This window comes from Oratosquilla oratoria, chromosome 1 (genome assembly GCF_046742065.1).
Source record: "Oratosquilla oratoria isolate Oo_2021 chromosome 1, ASM4674206v1, whole genome shotgun sequence".
NCBI classification, from domain to species: Eukaryota; Metazoa; Arthropoda; class Malacostraca; order Stomatopoda; family Squillidae; genus Oratosquilla; species Oratosquilla oratoria.
Window position 1 is genome coordinate 15,381,235 of NC_134777.1, and position 10,000 is coordinate 15,391,234.

General features: G+C 43.9%; 6 non-coding genes across 6 annotated transcripts; 4 read left to right on the forward strand and 2 right to left on the reverse strand.

The window, feature by feature from the left end:
- Positions 1-220: 220 nt before the first annotated feature.
- On the forward strand, positions 221-293 carry TRNAA-AGC (transfer RNA alanine (anticodon AGC)). The gene has a single exon. It is a non-coding gene; the product is annotated as a tRNA-Ala (tRNA).
- A 1,209-nt stretch (positions 294-1,502) lies between these two features.
- Positions 1,503-1,575, reverse strand: TRNAA-AGC (transfer RNA alanine (anticodon AGC)). The gene has a single exon. It is a non-coding gene; the product is annotated as a tRNA-Ala (tRNA).
- A 1,675-nt stretch (positions 1,576-3,250) lies between these two features.
- On the reverse strand, positions 3,251-3,323 carry TRNAA-AGC (transfer RNA alanine (anticodon AGC)). The gene has a single exon. It is a non-coding gene; the product is annotated as a tRNA-Ala (tRNA).
- A 409-nt stretch (positions 3,324-3,732) lies between these two features.
- TRNAA-AGC (transfer RNA alanine (anticodon AGC)) lies at positions 3,733-3,805 on the forward strand. The gene has a single exon. It is a non-coding gene; the product is annotated as a tRNA-Ala (tRNA).
- A 1,779-nt stretch (positions 3,806-5,584) lies between these two features.
- Positions 5,585-5,657, forward strand: TRNAA-AGC (transfer RNA alanine (anticodon AGC)). The gene has a single exon. It is a non-coding gene; the product is annotated as a tRNA-Ala (tRNA).
- Positions 5,658-9,540: 3,883 nt separating this feature from the next.
- On the forward strand, positions 9,541-9,613 carry TRNAA-AGC (transfer RNA alanine (anticodon AGC)). Its single transcript has one exon. It is a non-coding gene; the product is annotated as a tRNA-Ala (tRNA).
- The last annotated feature ends 387 nt before the right edge of the window (positions 9,614-10,000 follow it).

Genomic DNA, 10,000 nt, shown 5'->3' on the forward strand with positions numbered 1-10,000 from the left:
TGTTAAGAAAGATTAATTTATATTTCGAGGCAGATATGAATATTAAATAATTGAAAATATATATTTCAAGTTACACGATCAAAAACCTGAAAGAAAACGGAGTCGATGCTGAATCAGAGAGAACGCACCACGATCGGTCTCGTGTTGAGTCGTCCCCAAACAGTTCAACTTTCTCTCTTCTGCAGTAAAGAAGAGCACAAAGTGAGTTGGTATATTGTAAGGGGATGTAGCTCAAGTGGTAGAGCGCTCGCTTAGCATGTGAGAGGTACGGGGATCGATACCCCGCATCTCCAGGTCTTTATAATTTGAATTTAGTGGAACAAACACTTTAAACGAGACAATTAGGTTTATTAGTTCAAAGTCATTTCTATATAAACTACACCTCAATAAGGAGTAGAACTATTATAAGCCGAATAAGAAGTAGAACTGAGAATGGACAAGTAGTTACAAGAGAGGATATCATATGAAGTTTCTTACAGTCTATCGATTTTAAGTTGAGCCCTCAGGCGAAGAATAAATTCTTAGGATTTCTCACTCTTGAGTATGAAATATACAGCTGGTCATCCGCAAATATATTTTTACCTTTAGAGCCAAATTCCAACTCTTTGAAGCGTTTAGCCTTACGATTTGGTTATATTTCTTGTAAACGCCGTGTGTGACGGCAGGAGTAACGGACGTCACAGAATATCATGTACAAAACAAGTCGCGATGTAAAATTAAAGTCATCCCTATCAAAATAAAAATTTTCTCTGACGAGAGTGTGACAGACACAGCAGAAATTTATATCTAGAAACCAGTAAGCTAGAAAAGCTTAACTTGAATCCCAGGCGAAATTCTTTGCACATTTTCCCCAGTTTGGCACAATATCTAGAACATTTATCTAACACCTGAACAATTAGGAAACTGATTACTAGTACTATGGCTAGGATAGGCTACTAAGAGGGATCTAGTGATATTAATAAAATAGCCTGACGACAGTCATAATGATAGAAAAATGCAATCCATCATGGAAGGGTATCCTAGAAGATAAATGTATATTACAACTAATACCACAGTGGGAGCTGAAGATAAGATTGGAGACGAGTTGTCTATTTCAACTGCTAACTGCAGTCCTCTTCAGTAGTGCAGAGAGGGAGGAGAATACTTTGAAATGGAGGCACTATTTAGTGAGCGTGCTATTTAAAAATGCTCTCTGTACTACTGAAGAGGACTACAGTTAGCAGCCGAAATATATAGACAATTCGTATCTTGTCTTTTCTTCTGCTCCGACAGTGGTATTAGTTGGGATTTATGAGTTGCTACATTTTTCAACAGTGAAATATAGGTTAATTAAAAAAAGATAGAATATAAAAGAAAATAACTTTACTTTCTCGTTTCATCCTGGTGTGCTATGCTTATCTGGGTGGCAGCTAAAGCAATGGACCACCCTCATCTTTATCAATTTCCCACGAAATCCAACATTTAATAAACAGTGATTAACTGAGGACAAAAGAGTTCACACTTGGAGATGCGGGGTATCGATCCCCGTACCTCTCACATGCTAAGCGAGCGCTCTACCACTTGAGCTACATCCCCTTGGAAATAACTAACTAATTCATTAATTTATATATTAAGGAGACAAATTCTCCACAGTTAGTATAATTAATTCTCTTATACACTGATTTATAATATCACTCTTAAGTAGCACAGAAACTGTAAGAGTAGTATTTTGAATAATTTTGTAATTAAGAACTCCAATTGTTCGGTTCAGGAAAAACAAAGAAACAAACAAACTAGGCGGTCCACAAGCTCCAGTGAAAGTACAGAGGAGCGGGTCTGTGTTGGCACAGGCACAAAAACTCGCAGGACTGAACGCGGAAGGACCCGTTCTCTCTGATTCATAGTCGATGCCGTTTTCTCTTACAACACTCGTCCAACTCCAGTTGATTTTTGCCAATTCTTTTGAATTAAATCTGTATATATCTTCGTCATTGTACTGACGTTTTTATTCATTATAGCCTAATTAGGGACTGTAAAACGACAAGGGTAGACTGAACATGGTAAATTCACAACACAGCTAAGATGATCAACATTTTTTCCTTCTTTTAATTCTAGATTTACGGGGCTAGTATTCGCTCGGACCTCAACTTTGCAAATGGTCCGGAACAATTGATACACACACACACGTTGCTTTCCATGCGATGCCACTGTTATTAGCGGCCGCATCCTGATCTCAGAGGAGGGAGGGGTACCCATCAACCGCAGGCAGCGCCGTGGGGGGGAGGGGAGGGTGTACCCCCCACAAAGCTGAGGGTTGCCTCGGAAGGGTGAGTTGGCGCCCTACCACTGCCGCGGTGAATGGCGGGCTGAGTCCTAGGCAGGCGAAGGATGGTCGTGGTTCTGCACTCAGGCAGGTAGTGTTGGAGAGTCTGTTGCACCGCAGAGTTTGCAGCGTTCGTGATTGCCTCCTCCTTCGCATAGCACTTGCCACTCACAGCGATATCCTAGGCGGATCCTGTGGACAGTAGATTCACCCCTTCTACCCGGAGGCAGAAGGACGGCCTCGTACCTAGTGACGAGGTAGTACCACAGCGCTGATTCCGAAACATATATGTATGTATATTTGTGTGTGTGTGTGTGTGTGTGTGTGTGTGTGTGTGTGTGTGTGTGTGTGTGTGTGTGTGTGTGTGTGTGTGTGTGTGTGTGTGTGTGTGTGTGTGTGTGTGTGTGTGAGTGAGTGAGTGAGTGAGAGTGTGAGAGAGAGAGACTGTGAGAGAGAATGTGAGAGAGAAAATGTGAGAGAGAATGTGAGAGAGAGAATGTGAGAGAGAGAGTGTGTGTGAGAGAGAGATAGAGAGAGTGAGAGAGAGAGAATGTGAGAGAGAATGTGAGAGAGAAAATGTGAGAGAGAATGTGAGAGAGAGAATGTGAGAGAGAGAGTGTGTGTGAGAGAGAGATAGAGAGAGTGAGAGAGTGAGAGAGTAAGAGAGAGAGAGAGAGAGAGAAATCGAGCCCCTTTGAGGAATAGTGGAATGATGTGGCCGTATTGCGATCTCACCGAGCTGTGCCTGAGAGCTCAAGTTAGAATCGATAGACTATAAGACATTTCATATGTTATCCTCTGGTGTAACTACTTTGTCCATTCTCGGTTCTACTTCTTATTCGGGTTATTCCTTGTTAAGGCATAGTTTATATAGAAATGACTTTGAACTAATAAACCTAATTGTCTCGTTTAAAGTCTTTGATCCGCTAAATTCAAATAACAAAGATCTGGAGATGCGGGGTATCGATCCCCGTACCTCTCACATGCTAAGCGAGCGCTCTACCACTTGAGCTACATCCCCTCACAATAGTATGAATTCACTTTGTGGTGATACTTACTGCAGAAGAGAGAAAGTTGAACTGTTTGGGGACGACTCAACACGAGACCGATCGTGGTGCGTTCTCTCTGATTCAGCATCGACTCCGTTTTCTTTCAGGTTTTTGATCGTGTAACTTGAAATATATATTTTCAGTTGTTGAATATTCATATCTACCAGAAACCTTGAAATATAAATCAATCTTTCTTAACATGCTTAGTTAGAAGATAATTGAATCACTGTTGTGAAAGAAAACGGAGTTTTTCGTGGAAGAAAGAGAACACAGCACCGTCCTTGGCGCCTCTTTTGCCGACATCCAACTCTCTCCACTTGGGTTTGCAACTGACCCGCGACAAAAGGATTAGATAAGACTCAGAAACTATTGCAAGCAACTGGGGATGTAGCTCAAGTGGTAGAGCGCTCGCTTAGCATGTGAGAGGTACGGGGATCGATACCCCGCATCTCCAAGTGTAATAATTTAGCTTTAGTTGGTCACTGGACTAATCATCAATAAGCGGGAAGTTTATGAAGACAAAGGGGGTCCTGCTATGATGGGATGATGTGAAGACAACAGAAATTCTCGTCTAATTCCTACCCAAGGGTATTGCATTTCCTATCTTCCGAATTTCTCAATTCCACTTTTTTTTTTCACTGACTCTTGCAACACGTTTGTTCACACCCGATTTGTAAAAACATTCAAAGAATTTCCAGTTCTCAGTTTCGTTATTATTCTCAATTTCTCCTAATCTCCCTCTTCAAGGAATTCCTCTAATTGGATAAATCTGTCTTTGCTCAATTGTCTTATGAATCCTTGTTCGGTTCCACGTCTTCTTCGTCCAACTGGAATTCAATCACATGGTCAATCCTAATTCCTATGGGACATATGTATTTTATGGACTTAGTGAAATCAGTTTATCTATGACTTCCACGGCTGCGATAATAGGGGCTATTAGACCTAAGGTTATGACTAAAAAAAGATCTATTGTACAACAAAAGAGAGAGAGAGAGAGAAAGAGAAAGAGAGAGAGAGAGAGAGAGAGAGAGAGAGAGAGAGAGAGAGAGAGAGAGAGCTCTTATCCAGGAGGGTAATAACTGTCGATCAAGAGCCCATCATGTGATCCAAGGCTATGGGAAATCATATGCACGTTCCCCTTATTCACACTATCAATCCAAAGTAAATTTCGTCACACAAAATCAAAAGTAAAACTGTGAAATGATAGTCTGTCCCTGACATGAACTGACAATGTATAAGAAAAACATAAAAAAAAACATAAAATACAATGTAGGACACAGAATTTTATTCCTATTATGGAGAGAAACAATGGTGAATTTTCGGGAACAAAAATACATAAATACATCTCTACCAAGGGCTTGACAGAGGCCACAACATTCTTCCTGAGAGGAGCATTTGACCTACCTCAATCCGGGCCAAAGACCTCTGCCAACATCTCTCACGAATCGCTCGGCTCTGTCAACCTTTGCCACGCTACTCATACAACCTTCACCATCTTGGCAGTCCACCCTCTGTCAACCCACTTTCCATTCTTATACTTGGCGTACAATCAGTAACATAGTTGTTTCATCTATTATCTTGATACACCAAATAATTGTCCCGTTTCAGTGATTTTCAGAGTCCAGAAACAAAATAATTTGGAGATGAGTGGTTTTGAATTCCCAACATACCTTTCACATGCTAACACAACGCTCTACAATCGGAGCTACATCCCCTTACACAAATATTCGTCGAGATTGTAGTAATTATCACTGCAGAAAGATATTGAACTGTCTGGGGACTATTCAACACCAGATCAATCGTGGTACGTTCTTTCTGATTAGGAGTTGAACCCGTTTTCTTTCCCAGTCTTATTATTCAGAGTATTCCAGAGTTATAGATCCATTTTTTTATATAAAATGCCGTCACTGATTACAGGCATAGAGGCTATCGGTGAGCAATACAAAATTTGGTGAACGTAACGTTTTCATCCAGTGGAATTTTGTTTTTTGAATTAGCATTCATATCTACCAAAAATCTCGAGATATAGATTAAGTTCTTTATATTTCCAATAGGAAGAGACAAATGCATATAGAAAACTTCTATTGTGAAAGGAAACGGAATTCTTCGAGGATCAAAGAAAACGTACCATCGTCCTTGACGTCTGTTTTGCCCCACCCAGCTCCCTGTATAAAGTTGGAATTGACGTCCAACACTATGTTTGGACAAGATCCAGAAATGTATGGAAGTACCTGGGGATGTAGCTCAAGTGGTAGAGCGCTCGCTTAGCATGTGAGAGGTACGGGGATCGATACCCCGCATCTCCAAGAGTCAACTCTTTATTCTTTGGCTTGTGTTTGACATCTTTGAGCGCCACATTTTTGCAAAGATGGTAACGGAAAATGAGTTTAGCATTTTTGTCCCGGAGAGTATATATTCGTGAGATAAATGGGTTATATAAAGAGAAGATGGCGATAGACCGTAGAAATACAATAGGATAGTATTCACACTTGCTGGTCCACTGCAGGATGACCATTCTATCCCCAGTTGGGAGAATGAGGTTGAGTATCCTTTATTTGGATTGGGAACAGAACAGAGTTGAAGTAACCAGAAAAAATGTGAATGACGTCATTGGATCGAGGGGATTAACTAAGTTTTGGCCAGTTATCATCATGATTCGGCTACATGGGCATCACGTGGCACGATTCCCTGATGTTGATCCTGCCCATAAGGATGTCTCCATAGAAGGCAACCCTCTATGGAGAAGGCGAAGAAAGGGACGACGTCCACAGATTTCATGGTTGTTGCAAGTTGATCAAACGTGTCGTGAGTTGTTTGGAGTGGGAAGGGTGTCTGCCTGGGAGCTTGCCCTGAGAGACCGTGAAGGGGACTGGCGCCGGTGTGTGAGTGAAGTAATCTGTGAGAGGTACCGTCCTAGCCTTCCGATGGAGGGAATTTGTGACGTTAAACCATATCATCATCACACTCCATAAAAGCCTATTGGATAAGTGAATTCCTTCACTACCAAGACTGTGTCATGGAGAGAGATACAGCAGCCTGGCAACGACCAAAACAAGAGGAAAAATATTCCCCGTCACGGAATCTTGTGACTGATAAAGGTCGTCGCCTTGTTTCCGTGTGAATAAAATCGTCAGGCGACACTCAAAATAAAAGTAGAAGTGTCAACTGGAATGGAATGGGTCAAACCAGTCTGTCAGCGCACTCCTGCGCATCCGTTCCTTTCTCCAGACACGTTCTCCCCTCCCCCTCCCCCTCCCTACACTCACCGTTTTCTTCACTTCTTCCGCATCTTCCACCTCTACTTATCTCGTTTTCTTTCCACGCTGTTCCTCACTCTACTATAGTATATATCTTTGAGTCGACAACTGGTTGAGTGATACTTCACTCCTAAATTAGAAAAAAAAAAATCCCCCACACCCTCCTCCCCCTCCCACCCTACTCCTCTTCCTCATCCACCTTTTCACCCTACTCCTCACCCCCATTCCCACACACCCATCCTCCTCCTCCCACTCCCCCTCCTCCTTCCCCCTCAACCCTACTCCCCCTCCCACCCTAGTCTTACTCCTCCTCCCCCTCCCGTTCTACCCCTACTTCCTCTCCTCCCACTCCACCCCCAATCCTCCTCCACCCCTTTCCTTCGCTATTTCTTTCCCTCCTCCCCCACCCTACTCCTCCTCCTCCCCCTCTCCCACCCTACTTCTCCTCATCTCCTCCCACCCCACACTTCCACTCCCCTCCCACTCTAGGCCACCTTGTCCTTCCCACCCTCCTCCTACTCCCCTCTTCCACCAGCCTCTTATTCCCCACTTCCACCCGTCTCCTACTCCTTCCTCCCACCCAACATCCACTCTTCCTCCTCCTCCTCCCTCCCACTCTATTCCTTTTCTTCCCCTTCCAACTCCCTCCCACTCTACGACATCTCCTCCCTCCCACCCTGCTCCTCCTCACCCTCCCACACTACGCCTGCTCCTCCTCCACCTCCACTCCCGTTCCAACGAGAACTAAAACTACAGGCCACCCTTGCCACAATGGACATAGATGTAGACCTCTTGTAGGAGACTAACTGGCCGGTCAACCGGCCGCTCCGGGTCAGTGGATACCATGTATACTATACAACTCGGGTCCGGAGATCACTTGAACTCGCAATATTGGTCCGGGCAAGGGTTCCGAGTGAGCCCGTATCCGCCCGCCGCGCCTTGCGGTGAACGAGTAGAGGGCTAGAGGCCTTGGTTAGCTGAGTCACCCTTGCCGGGGGGACCTTCTCTTGCACAACATATACATCCTCAGGACGGTGAACTACCACCTGGGGAGATGCTCTCCTTAGCCAGCCATGAACCCTCAATAAGTACAATTTCTTTAATAAATAATTGTTATCTGTAATATAATATTTACAGTATCATATTAAAATATTGTAGTCTGTTACCAATTATATATACAGTACTCATATAATGAACACCACTCCGTCTTTGGCTCCCTTTGGGGAGACACTCCTACCGGGCACACCCGAACAAAACTTCTGGGAGAAATACTTGAGATCCCCTTATTGAACTCGGGGGAGGCTATCCACGTCATGCAAGGGCGCATGGGCCTCACTGTATGGCTCATTGTGCTCACTGGATGGTCTATCCGAAGTTCGCTAGGGACCATTTTGCTCTAGTCACGACTCTGACCGTGGACTTCTTCCCGCTTCCACTTCCTCACCTCAACGCTGGAATAAAGGAAAGACCAATAGGACCCTTTCCAGCAGGAACTAGACCTCTGGAACCAGTCCTATGGCCCCACACAGGACATAGACAATCTACATCGTAACTTTGTCGCCGCCGTCCAGGCCGCAGCGGAATGAGCTGTCCCCAAAAGGAAGCCAAGCATAAATCGGCAGGCTGATCGGTGGTATTACAACATCGTGCGGGAACAAAATCACCTAGTCATTGTATTCCGGGTAGATTTCTGTGGCGCCACCCATCCCTCGAGGCACGGTCCCTCCTCCGTTCTGCAATCAGGCATGCGCGGGCGGTTACCCACAGAGTCCGAAAAGAAAAAAAAATGGCTGGAAAAGTGTGCCACTTTCCCTGGTCAAACTACTTTGGAGGAAGCTGCGGCCGGCAACTGGCGCATTTTTCCGCCACTCTGCTCACCCGAAGCCCAAATAGCAGGCGGACCTGTTGGTCAGGTACCTCCATGAGACCACGAAGACGAGATGAAATCTCCTCAGAGCCATGACGAAACCCCGGTTAGGTGCCGGGCACAACCTTCGGATATACTATATTCAAGCGGTACGTTCAATGGTAAACTATGCCGCTGTGGATCTCATCTCCCCCCGGCTCAGTTCGTGGGACAAGTTTGAAGTTCTCCAAAACCAGGCTCACGGGCTGTCATTGCGGCCAGTGTGATGAATCTTAGGCTTAGAATTGGTTCGACGACGTGCTAAAGACGGCTCTCAGATTATGCCCCGTTTCCGTCCCTTCCGAGACAACCCTCAGCTTCGTGTGTGGCACAACCCCCCACCCCCTGGTGCTGCCTGCGGTTGATGGTGTACCCCTCCCTCATCTGAGATCAGGATGCGGCCGCTAATAACAGTGGCATCGCATGGAAAGCAAAGTGTGTGTGTGTATCAATTGTTCCGGACTACCATAAGGTTGAGGTCCGAGCGAATACAGCCCCGTAAATCTAGAAAAAAAGAAATAAAATAAAAAAATTCATCATCTTAGTCGTGTTGTGAATCTATCATGTTCCGTCTACCCTTGTCGTTTTACATTCCCTAATTAGGCTATAATGAATAAAAACTTCAGTACAATGATGAAGATATATACAGATTTAATTAAAAAGAATTGGCAAAACTCAACTGGAGTTGGACGAGTGTTGTAAGAGAAAACGGCATCGAGTATGAATCAGAGAGAACGGGTCCTTCCGCGTTCAGTCGTGGGAGTTTTTGTGCCTGTGCCAACACAGACCGACCCGTTCTACTTTCACTGGAACTTGTGGACCGCCGAGTTTATTTGTTTCTTTGTTTTTCCTGAACCGAACAATTGGAGTTCTTAATTACAAAATTATTCAAAATACTACTCTTACAGTTTCTGTACTACTTAAAGAGTGATATTCTAATTCAGGGTATAAGAGAATTAATTATACTAATTGTGGAGACTTTGCCTCTTTAATATATAAATTAAATTATTAGTCTATGGTTTCCATGGGGATGTAGCTCAAGTGGTAGAGCGCTCGCTTAGCATGTGAGAGGTACGGGGATCGATACCCCGCATCTCCAAACGTGAACTCTTTTGTCTTCAGTCAATCACTGTGTTTGTACGTTGCATTTCGTGGGAAATTGATAAAGATGAGGGTGGTCCATTGCTTTAGCTGCCACCCAGATAAGCATAGCATAAGCATAGTAGGTTGCATTTTCCTTTAATTATGACTATTGTCAGGCGATTTTATTAATATCACAAGATCCCTTTCAGTAGCCTATCCTAGCCATAGTACTAGTAATCAGTTTTCTAATTGTTCAGGTGTTTGATAAATATTTGAAATATTTTGCCAAACTGGGGAAAGTGTGCAAAGAATTTCGCCTGGGATTCTAGTTAAGCTTTTCTAGCTTACTGGTTTCTAAACATAAATTTCTGCTTTGTCCGTCACAATATCGTCAGAGAAAATT